The 12,224-nt window shown below is 42.2% G+C and overlaps 1 pseudogene; it reads right to left on the bottom strand.

The window, feature by feature from the left end:
- Nucleotides 1-209: 209 nt before the first annotated feature.
- Nucleotides 210-10,094, bottom strand: LOC125868419 (uncharacterized; annotated as a pseudogene).
- Between the last annotated feature and the right edge of the window lie 2,130 nt (nt 10,095-12,224).

Genomic DNA, 12,224 nt, shown 5'->3' with positions numbered 1-12,224 from the left:
AGAATAGTGACTAACCCCCAAAAATAAGGTTTACATACCCTTTTTTATAGAAAACATAGTCCCAAATAAAAAGGAAACGAAATAAGAAAATAAATTGTTGGACGCGGCTTCAATCAACGAGACTGACCTACGGACCGTGGATCGACCTACGGTCCGTAGGTCCCTTCCGTAGCTCAGGACTTAGAACGTTTCCACAGAGGTTGGAACCTTCAAATTTTTGATGCAAACGACGGACCTGCAGAACGGACCGTAGGTCGACCTACGGTCCATGGGTCCCCTCTCATGGCTTAACACTTAGAACTTTTCATGAGGTACTGGAACTCAGACTTTATGATATAAATTACGGACATGCAGGACGGCCCGTAAGTCGACCTATAGTCCACCAATAGCTTCTGTAGTTCCACACTTGGTCAAGACTTCCCTAATTCTCCATCTACGCCACCCACCTACGGAGCGTGACTGGTCCTATGGTCCGTAGGTGACTCTTTTTGCAGAAATTCAGCTGTTGTCTCTCTCAACCTCGTCCAAGCCATTTCCTGCAAATATAACACAAAAGCATTAATTCTAATAAAAAATGGCCCTAGGCACACACAACTCTTAAGTGAAATGTATTAAAAATACCGTAAACTCATGATATATTAACACCCTCAACTTAAATTTGTTGGTTGTCCTCAAGTGACACACTAAGACTCTAAATAACACTTGTGTAGAAGCATACATTCAAGTTCAAGCAATCACATGGCTTTCTATCCGAACTCCCTTTTCTAGTGCAAATCATTTCTCTTAGACTCGACATGCTAACTCATGCAGATCAAAATATGACAAAGATCGACCAATAGACACACAACATACACTTTTTTCCATTTTGTTTCCTCCTTCGTAGCCACCCTAAACTTATGCATTTTGCATTAGTTGAGGTGCACATTATCCAATGTCAAAACAAGGCCAAGATCAAGGTCATTTTTTACTTAGCCAGCCTCAACTTAGGCTTTTGGCCTAAGTCAAGGTCCACATGTCCAAGGAGGGACCGGGGCCAAGACAATATTTTAGGGGAATAAGAGTTAGGTGAATCAAAAGAAATGGTCAATTTTAGGCTCAAATATTTGGATCAAAAGGGAACAATGCTACTATTTGTTTAGATCATTTTAGGCTTAAGTGGACTAATTTGAACAATGGCATATGATCACTTCCCAACTTCTAGCCTAGATTATCCTAGTAGGACCAACAAGGCAAGTTCTAGATTGGCACAAAACTGTCAGTACATTCAACTATTTTCACACACTCTTGGCACCTTGTTTCATTATCAGATTATCAGATTACCCAGTTCAAGTTTTTAGCTTAATTCATGAGGTCAAATCTATTCTTATCATGTCACATTCAGAGCCAACACATTCAACTCATTCTAGCCTACAGATTTAAGAACATATCACAACTTTTGGACGGGTATCATTTTCATTCTTAATTATGCCATCATGTTTCATTCTTTCTCATGCTTCTACACATACAATCCTAACACATGTTGGTTCAACAGAAATTAATACAGTCTCTCTTGAGGGAAAAGAACACAGGCTAGAAAACCCCAAGAGAGGATTATGAGTTGGCTTACTCAGACTTCACCCTACTACTCACAATTCATTTAACCCCACCCCCAAAAAAATAGAATGCAATTGTCCCCAATGCACAAAAAGTAAAGAATAAAGGATCGGGTGAAACAAACTTGTGGCGCATAGCACCAAAGACCTGTCAACAAGCGGGTGGGATCGGTTTCCTAGAGCCCGCTGGATCAACACTCAGGTCACTCTTAATAGTGCCCGTATCAACAACCTCAGCACCCTCAGTAGTGCTAACCTCAAATCTCACCACACCATCAGTGGTGCTCACACTGCTCGAGGAACCAATACCAACCTCTCTATACCACTGATGGTGTGTCTCATCATCAACTATAGACGCCCTCTGAGCCTCCTTAAGTTGTTGGCATTCTCTCTTACGAACCCTCTCAGCCTTAGTGTCCTCAAAACCCCGACTGGAGTGGGGGCGTTTCCCAGCAAGATGGGAAGAATCAGGTGGTGGCATCTCATCCCCGAATAGTGCATCTAACACTGTATTATCAACCGATGTTGTGGGGGCTGACTCAGGCTCAGTCTCAGGTAGGGCAAGGAGGGTATCAAGATCAGCCCAAAAACTAGTCAACTCTATCTGGAAAGTAGAGACATCTATGCTGGGGGCTGGACGCTCTTGGACTCGTAGCTTAAATGCGTCAAGGCACTGGTGCACGACCTGAACCTTACAATCCATCATCTGCTCCATTTGCTGCTCCACCCTAGTTGTAGACTCATCAATTGCACACTGCATCCAAGGCCTAGTAAGCTGGAGTAATAAGGTCATCTGGGCCTCCAACTTCTGGGCTCGAGCCAAGGGCACAACAACAGACCCTGAAGAAGGGGTGGCTCTAGAGGAACTTGGGGCCTAACTGGCGGCCAGAAAATACAAGGTCAAAGCATCCTCAGTGGGGGATGGAGGGGTAGGCTCATCACCCTGCATCTGTCCCATATTGGAAACTAAGTGTGCTCCCAATTAAGGTACCTCAAACTGTTGCTGCCACATTCGCCTCGTCTCGAATCAGGCCTATATCCAGGGTCTTGGTCGCCTGGATCAACTTATCACAATGATAGACCAACACTTCAGAATCCCTGCACAACTGAAAGATGAGGCATGGAAAGGGGTAAGTGTTGGTAGCCTTGAAGGCCCTCTCGTGAATCTCCGTAATAATCATGGGGGCAAAGCTCATCTCAAACCCAGCAACTATGGCTGCCACCATGACTATGCGCTCCCAAGTAAGAACATTGTATGCATGTATAGGAGACACCCTGTTTTGTACCAATAGCTAGAAGAATTTGGCCACAAAAGTCAATATGGCCTTCTTAATACTCAAACTCGGGTGCTAACCCACTCGGCGTTCTCTCTGTCTGTAGAAATATGACGAGCCAACCAGCGTAATAAACTCTCCCTCTGCTCTCCATTCATCTGGAATGCCCCGCTCCTCACTATGTCCCAACGATAATCAAACTCGACCGTATTGATAGCTAGTGTATGGCCCAGGCCATAGAGAAATCTGTAAATACTAGCCCACTATATGATCCTGGGCTACGGGCCATCCACTCGCACCGGTGCCTCTAGAATAGTGCCTGGATGATAGGTATAGTATGAAGGCTGCATATGATAGACCGGTGATCCTCGATAATCAATCGAGCTATCCGTTTTTTCTCATTTACCATCCTAGAGTCTTGAGATATCTTCCACTAACCATCTACACACCACATGTTTGGCTCCTCCGCGACTAGGGCAGGATTGGTGTTCGGTGGCACTGGAATTTCCTCTGTACTAGTAGCCTCATCAGACGAGGCAGTCATCCCAGGTGAACTAGAGCCGGATGCGAAGCCGAAACAGACTCAGAAGCAAAGGCAGACTTAGAGCCAAAAGTAGAACCAGTCGGTGAACCGATCTGTGTATCCTCCTCAACAGACTGGGAGGCAGTGACTACGTCGGGAACCACCTGTCGGGATTGATTCCAGGTAGTACGAGGTGCAGTAGGGGATGTCCTCGTAGTAGGTGGGACATAGGCGGGATCCATCTCCGCGTCACTATCTTCATCAATCAGCCGAAATATGGGTGCCATCGACTTTGACTTGCCCCTTGGTACTTGAGTCGGAGTTCTCTCGGAATCCATGGTACCTGTGGAGGTTTAGTATTACCAAAATAAACTAATAACACACTAGAAAAAAATTTAGAACAAAGAACGAACCAAAACAAAAAACAAAAAAAAATCAGACAGTAGCTTTAGTGGCCACCTATGATGGGTACCTACGGCCCGTAGGTCAGAGGTCCCAAAAAGTTGGGTTTTGTTGGGCACGAAGGATGTGCAAAACGGCCCGTAAATTGACCTACACTTAGTGTATTCTTCATGTACACCAGACCCACGGACCTAATAGACGGTCTGTAGACGGGATCTCGTGGGTCAGATCCGTGCTAGGTATTAGACATGCTTCATATGTAAACCATTTTTCAACCATTCAAACAATCTACCTAAGTCTAATCATGCATTTCAACACAATTTATGGTAGTTTGTCATCCCTAGGCTTCCGATTACTCATTCTTTAACATTTATTGCATGCAAAACTAGGAACCCTAAGTTGAAACTTCCATCTAGACGATTTACCAAAAGTTATTTGATTAAAAAGACAACACAATCACAATCTATCATCTCAAGGGTGTTTCTAACTATAGTATATCATGCATTTTCATACAAAAACAACCCAAGGTCAAAATCCACTTCATGACTTCATAAATTGAACAATGAATACCAAAATTCAGAGTTAAGTTGAAATTGTTTACCTTACAATTAATGGAAGTGGGTGATTGTGTGATGCTAAAACTCCTTAGACCTTCGTGACCCGGACCTTGAACTCTTCTTGGGAAGGGTAAGTAGAAATGATCAGCTTTGGGAGAATGAAGAATGGAAATTTGGGAGAGGGGGAAAATGATTATGGAAAATGGGAGTGATAAGGGGGATTGATGAGGGAGTTATGGCATTTGGTGGGGTTAGAAATGGTTAGGAGGGAATATGGGAAGTAGGGAATGAATTTAAAAAATGAAGAGTTTTATTAAAAAGGGTCTGGGTTGGGTCGACTGAACCATAGGTTTGGACCTACGAAACCCCTTCTACGGGTTGTGGGTCGATCGACGGACCGTAGATGGAATCCATAGGTCACTCAACACTTAGAAAATTTTGAAGACTTACCTGGGGATCTACGGACACTATTCACAGTCTGTGGATTGAACCACGTACCATCGATAGGGTCCATAGACCTCTGCAACAGACCTTTTTCTGTAGATTTTGCTTTTCATCCCTGCACATGTAGCAACCGTTAGGCCTTTCTTTTTACATTTTCTAGACACTTTTTAGACACGGACCATATGTTATATCTATCCAACACTAAAACAAAAATAAAATACCAATCTAAGAATTACTGAAAGTCAACTAAACAAAGAAATCTCCTAAATCGAAAAGAAAAACATGTAGTTGGCTAGATTGTACATCTTGGATTGTCTCCCAAGCAGCGCTTGATTTAACGTCGCGACGCGACGCAGGTGCCTCTTGATTACTCAAACTTCATCAAGAAAGTAGGCCTCAACCACCTCTTGCCCATTCTCCTCTTTGCCATGTAGACTGTAATCCTTTGCCCGTTTACCTTGAACCTTGTTCCCTCATTGTTCTCGAGCTCGACCGCTCCATGTGGGAACACTTGAGTGACTATGAATAGCCCGGTCCACTTGGACTTGAGCTATCCAGGAAACAAGCGCAACCTAGAGTTGAATAGAAGCACCAGATTACCCAAAACAAATTCACGTTTTTCAATATTTTGATCATGATACTTCTTCATCTTCTCTTTGTACAAGGCTGAACTTTCATAAGCTCTTAGGCGAAACTCATCAAGCTCATTCATGTCACTTACTCTCTGACTCTATGTGGCGCCCCAATCCAAATTCAACTCCTTTAGCGCCCACATAGCCTTATGCTCTAGCTCTACCGGCAGATGGCAAGACTTCCCATATACAAGTTGGTAGGTGGAGATACCTATGGGAGTCTTGAATGCGGTGTGATAGGCCCATAGAGCATCATCAAGCCTCCTAGACCAATCGATTCTATTAGCATTCACAGTCTTAGTAAGGATTTGCTTGATTTCTCTGTTAGACACTTCAACTTGCCCACTAGACTGCGGATGGTAAGGAGTGGCTACATTGTGACGGACTCCATATTTCTCTAACAAGGCCTTGAACAACTTATTGCAAAAGTGGGAACCTCCATCGCTGATAATCGCCCTAAGTGTACCGAATCTGGAGAAGATATTCTTTTTCAGAAATACGGTGACACTTTTACCTTCATTGTTTGAAAGCGCAATTGGTTCCACCCATTTCGACACATTATCAACCGCAACAAGAATATACTTCATCCCATGTGAACTCACAAATGGACCCATAAAATCAATGCCCCAAACATCAAACAACTGAATTACCAAGATTGTATTCATAGGTAGCTTTTGCCTCTTTGAATTTCCTCCCTCTCTTTGGCAACGATTACAAGATTTGGCGAAATCGTGAGCATCTTGGTGGATGGTAGGCCAATAATATCTAGACTGCAAAATTTTATGTGCCATCGGAATACCACTATGATGCCCACTAACAGGCGATGAATGACACACCTCTAGTATACTCAACATCTCGACCTCGAGCACACAGCGATGAATAATCCCATCAGCACAAATACGGAACAAATAAGGCTCATCCCAAAAGAACTTCTTCACATCATGCATAAACTTATTCCTTTGGTGAAAAGACAAATTCGATGGAACCAGATCACTTGTCTAGTACTTAGCAAAGTCTGCAAACCAAGGAATAAGATCATGAGAAGCAAACAAAACATGTTCATCTGAAAATGCATCATTAATTTCAACCCCATCTCCTAGCTTGATCATAGCTTCCTCCTCTAATCTGGACAAATGATCGGCAACTTGATTTGTCCCATTTCTGTCTTTCACCTCAAAATCGAACTCTTGCAGCAACAATACCAATCTAATCAACCTCGATTTTGCATCCTTTTTAGCCATCAGATACCTCAATGCAGAATGGTCAGTATGCACTATGACCTTAGTACCAAGCAAGTAGGATTGAAATTTCTCGAATGCAAAAACCACAGCAAGGTGTTCCTGTTCAGTCACTGTGTAATTCTTTTGAGCCACATTTAGAGCTTAGCTGGCATAGTAAATAGGATGAAGAATCTTCTCTCGCCTCTGTCCCAATACCACACCAAGCGCCACTCCACTCACATCACACATTACCTCAAACGGTTGTCCCCAATCTCATGAAATAATGATAGGTGTGGACACTAGCTTTTCCTACAACTCTCCAAGTGCTCTTATACAAGCATCATCAAAATCAAACTTATACTCCTTTTTAAGCAATTTGCAATATGGGTGTGCAATTTTGGAGAAGTCCTTGATAAATTTCCTATAGAAACCTACTTGCCCAAGAAAACTTCTAACACCTTTTACAGAGATAGGTGGTGGAAGCTTTTCTATTACCTCGACTTTCAGTCTATCAACCTCAATACCCTTCTCAGAAATCCGATGACCCAGATCGATCCCCTCTTTCACCATGAAGTGGCACTTTTCCCAATTAAGCACAAGATTGCACTTTTCACACTGTTTCAGTGCCTCTGCCAAATGATCCAAACAATCATCAAATGAGTCACCTACCACACAGAAATCATCCATAAATATTTCAATAGTGTCCTTCACCATATCCAAAAATATTGACATCATGCAACGCTGGAAGGTCGCTAGAGCATTACATAACCCAAATGGCATCCGTTTGAAAGGGAAAGTCCCATAAGGGCAAGTGAATGTGGTCTTTCGGAGCTATGGAAATCTAATTGTATCCCGAATAACCATCAAGAAAACAATACCAACCATTACCAGCAAGCTGGTCCAACATCTGATCCATGAACATAGGGAAGCAGTCATTTTCTATCTAAGCATTCAATCTCCGGTAGTCCACACAAACTCTCCATCCAGTCACGGGCCACATCGGAACAAGCTTGTTTCTCACATTAGGTACCACAATCATCCCACATTTCTTGGGCACACACTAAACAGGACAAACCCAGCTACTATCTGCAATGGGATAAATGACTCCAGCATCCAACTACTTGTCACTACCTCTTGCATACGCGGATTTAGTCATCTTTGGTGCTCAATACTAGGCTTGTGATTCGGCATGAGTTGGATTTTATGAGAACAAATGCCAGGAGGAATCCCAATAATGTCCGCAATCATCCACCCAATTGCCCTCTTGAACCTCTTCAACACAGAAACCAATGCCTCAACTTGCTCCACATACAAATTTGCTGCAATAATGACTAGTAAAGTACCTTCTCTCCCCAAGAATACATACCTCAAATGTGATGGTAGAGCCTTAAGCTCCAATTTTGGAGCCTCTTCAATAGACGATTTTGCGGGTGGAGAGTGGCGATTCTTCATATCTAACTCAAGCTTTTTTGGTTTGGAATGGAATTTGAACCTATCAAGTGCGGCGACCAATTCATCATAGTCTTAAATACCATCATCCTCAAAATTCATCATAACCGCTTCCAATGCATCAACACCCAATCGCTCTTCAATAGACACCTCAGAACCTCGCTCCACCTTATGATTCACCACTAATACCAACTTGATCTCACTACCTTGCTTCATAGACCTACAGATATTGAAAGTTACCTTTTCATTATTCAATTGAAACTTCATCTGCCCCTTTTCTATATCAACCAAAACGCGCCCAGTAGAAAGGAATGGTATCCCTAGAATGATGGGAACCTCAAAATCAACCTTACAGTCAAGTATCACAAAATCCACTGGAAAAATAAATGACTCCACTTTCAAAAGCACATCTTGGAGAACATCAATGGGCTTCTTCACAGTTCTATCGGCCATGAGTAGTCGCATAGCAGTTGGTTTTGGAGTCCCTAATCCCAACTTCTTATAAATCGACAATGGCATCAGATTGATACTCGCACCCAAATCACATAACGCCTTCACAAAATGTAGCAACCCGATGATACAAAGAATAGTGAAGGCACCATGATCCTCCTTCTTATGCACAAGTGACCTTGTAGCAATAGCACCATAATGTTGCAATCTATCATCATCTTCAAAACTGACAACCCTCTTCTTAGTCACCAAATCTTTTATGAACTTTGCATACCCAGGCATTTGTTCCAAAGCTTCTATCAACGGAACATTGATAGAAAGTTGTTTGAACATATCGATAAACCTGCTGTACTTTCCTTCTTCATTCTTCTTCACCAACCTCTGTGGGAATAGAGGTGGAGCTCTAGGCATGGGAACAACTTTTTGGGTTATCTCTACTTCCTTCTCAGTAGCATTCTTACACTCTCCAGTAACATCATCATCTTTATTAACCTCAATTTCTACCTCAAACGACATAGGTGGATCAATAGTCTGCTTACCTCCTCGAGTAGTGACTGCTATACAATGCCTATCATTCTTCGGATTTTGTATGGTGTTGCTAGGAAGTGTGCTAGGCTGACGTAGATTTACTTTAGTAGACAATTGATTCATCTGCTGCTCAAGTTGATTGATCGACACTACATGGGCATTAACTTTTTGACCAATACCAGACAAGTCGTTGCGCAACTCCTTCATATTCTCATCAGTCGAATCAAACCTCTTCATCATCTTCTGCGTCATATCTTCGATCCGCGACGTACTACCCCCAGCTTCCCTATTGCCAAATTCCCAATTTTGAGGAGGAACATAGGCCCCAGCCCGATCATTTCTGTTGCCATAGTTATTCCGGTTGTAGTTGTTGTCGCGATTGTAGTTCCCATCCCGGACATATTGACCCTCTTGATTGTAGTTACCATAGTTCTGACCTTGGCGCTAATTATCCAAGACGGAACATTAGGCATTGGCTCGGAAACCCCTCGTGTGATCATTTACCGCATAAGTATCCTCTTCATAGTAGCATTCCTCAACAGGTGGTGGTGGATTTCTAGTCAAATAATTCACAACATTTACCTTTTCAGCACCTCCGCTCATATGCTTTAACACCAACCCCAGTTCGGTCCTCATCTGAGCCATCTCCTCACGAATATCATCGACAGATTGACAAGTTGCAGATTGAACTACAAAACTGCTCCTTCTAGTGTCTGACTTTCGAGTGCTCCATGCTTTATTGTTTCAGGAAATCTTCTCTAGTTTCTCAACGATCTCCTCAAAAGTGCACTCACCATATGACCCTCCTGCGATAGTATCAAGCACAACCTTACCATTGTCTTCTTGACCACTGTAGAAATACTCATTCAGTGACTCATAATCGATACGATGGTTCGAAACACTTCTAATGAATGCAGTGAACCTGTCCCATGAACTACTCACAGACTCTCCAGGTAGTGCCACAAAATTGTTGAGTTTATCTTTGTGGTTCAGCTTCTTTGACAATGGAAAGTACTTGGCCATGAACACCTTGTGCAATTGATCCCATGTATGAATAGAGTTGTACGGAATCTTAGAAACCCATACAGCAGCATCACCGGTCAATGATAAAGGGAAGACTCTCAACCCTACAACGTTCATATCCAAATCTTGTCACCCCACACAACTCTTACAAACACTCCTCAACTTGGCCATATGCACATGCGGATCTTCTGAAGCCATACCAGAAAACAAACCCCTTGTTGTAAGCATCTGCATCAAACTGCTAGTCACCACGAATGTATGCCCTGGAGGTAGCGGAGGGAGAATTATGGGTCCTTCGTATTCGAAAGTGTTGAATTCGACATTGTAATTATCACGCAATCTTGGTTCAGGCGGAGCTTGCACCCTTAATGCATCTCCAAGTAGATTATCACCCTGAACCTGAACATTCACAGTATTCACTTGGTCCTTAGGCTCTTCTATGACTGGGTGATCACGGACCCCTTTATTATTCATCATTCTCAAAGTTTTGCTCAACTCTCGATCGTATGGGGTCAGTGGTTCGCCTCGACTCTGTGTACTTGGCATACACTAGAGTAGAAACATAAAGAAAACAAAAACAAAAAGAAATCGTAAAATTAGGAAATAATTGACTAAAGTTCAATAATATAGCTAAACTTAATCTTAAAGCCTTATTCCCCGGTAGCGGCGCCAAAATTTGATACGCTCAAATTACACCTCCCTAAAGAAGTATAAGTGATCGTTATCAAGTAAAGAGCCCAACTTGTAGATTGGGGTCGATCCCCTGAGGAATATAGTTTAGACTTAAACTTAACTTACAATTATATTCATTTAGTCAACTTATTTTCGAAACAAGTAAGTAAAAGAGGGGGGTTGTGTAACAAATAACCGATTGTAGTTTAGAGAACAAGTGAGCAAGATTAAAACTTTAGTTATTATCAACGAGAGAAAGTAACTATGGTGTATGTGTTCCCCATAAACTCATAACGTGGTAATCTTAGTAATAGTAATTATTTCCTAGTGTATCACATGCAAAGTGATAAGTTATGTATCTCTAAATCCTTGGCCTGGCAAATAGAGAATTTCACCACGCACCTTGGTCTGGCTAATTGTGTATAATTTACTAATCTTTACCTTTACCTCATATTAGACATCACATCAATGTATGGCCTAGTTTTCATCTTCACACCAATTGACATTAGACTATTAGATAATATCACACTAAATCTATGTTGATAATTCTTTTCTTATTAACTAACTCCTTGGTCCGGCAAGTAGCAACAAAGCGATTTCTAACGTTGGCCACTGTTAAAAGACTTCTAAACGAAAGAATTATCAATGCATGCAACAACACTATACTTAGTACTATTCATACTTTGTTAATCACTCAATGTTCCCACAACCCTAGTTGTGGATTTAGTTACCCATATTAGCAAGAACACAATTCATATTTCTAGAAGAAGAATTCATAAACTTACGTAATGAGTGGAAGAAACCCGAAATCTTCAATTGAAATTCAAAGCAAGAATCTTCATAAACCGAAATTAGGAAATCAAATTGCTAGAGTTTGCAAGTTAATTCCCCAGAAAACACCAAGAACTAAAGTTAAACAATAGTGGCTAACCCCCAAAAATGAGGTTTACATACCCTATTTATAGAAAACATAGTCCCAAATAAAAAGGAAACGAAATAAGGAAATAAACTACTGGACACGGCTTCAATTGACGAGACTGACCTACGGACTGTGGATTGACCTACGGTCCATAGGTCCCTTCCATAGCTCAGGACTTAGAACTTTTCCACAGAGGTTGGAACCTTCAACTTTCTGATGCAAACGACGGATCTGCAGAACGGACCATAAGTCGACCTACGATCCGTGGGTCCGCTCTTGTGGCTCCACATTTGGAACTTTTCATCAGGTACTGGAACTAAGACTTTCCTATACAAATGACGGACGTGCAGGACGGCTTGTAGGTCGACCTACGATCCGTGAATAGCTTCCGTAGTTCCACACTTGGTCAAGACTTTCCTGATGCTCCATCTACGCCACCCACCTACGGATGTGACTGGTCCGTAGGTCACCTCCGTAGATGACTCCTTCTGCAGAAATTCAGTTGTTGTCTCTCTCAACTTCGTCCAAGCCTATTTCCT

The sequence above is a fragment of the Solanum stenotomum genome, chromosome 6 (genome assembly GCF_019186545.1).
Source record: "Solanum stenotomum isolate F172 chromosome 6, ASM1918654v1, whole genome shotgun sequence".
NCBI classification, from domain to species: domain Eukaryota; kingdom Viridiplantae; phylum Streptophyta; class Magnoliopsida; order Solanales; family Solanaceae; genus Solanum; species Solanum stenotomum.
Note: the sequence above shows the minus strand (reverse complement) of the source record. Positions and strands in the feature narration are given on the sequence as shown.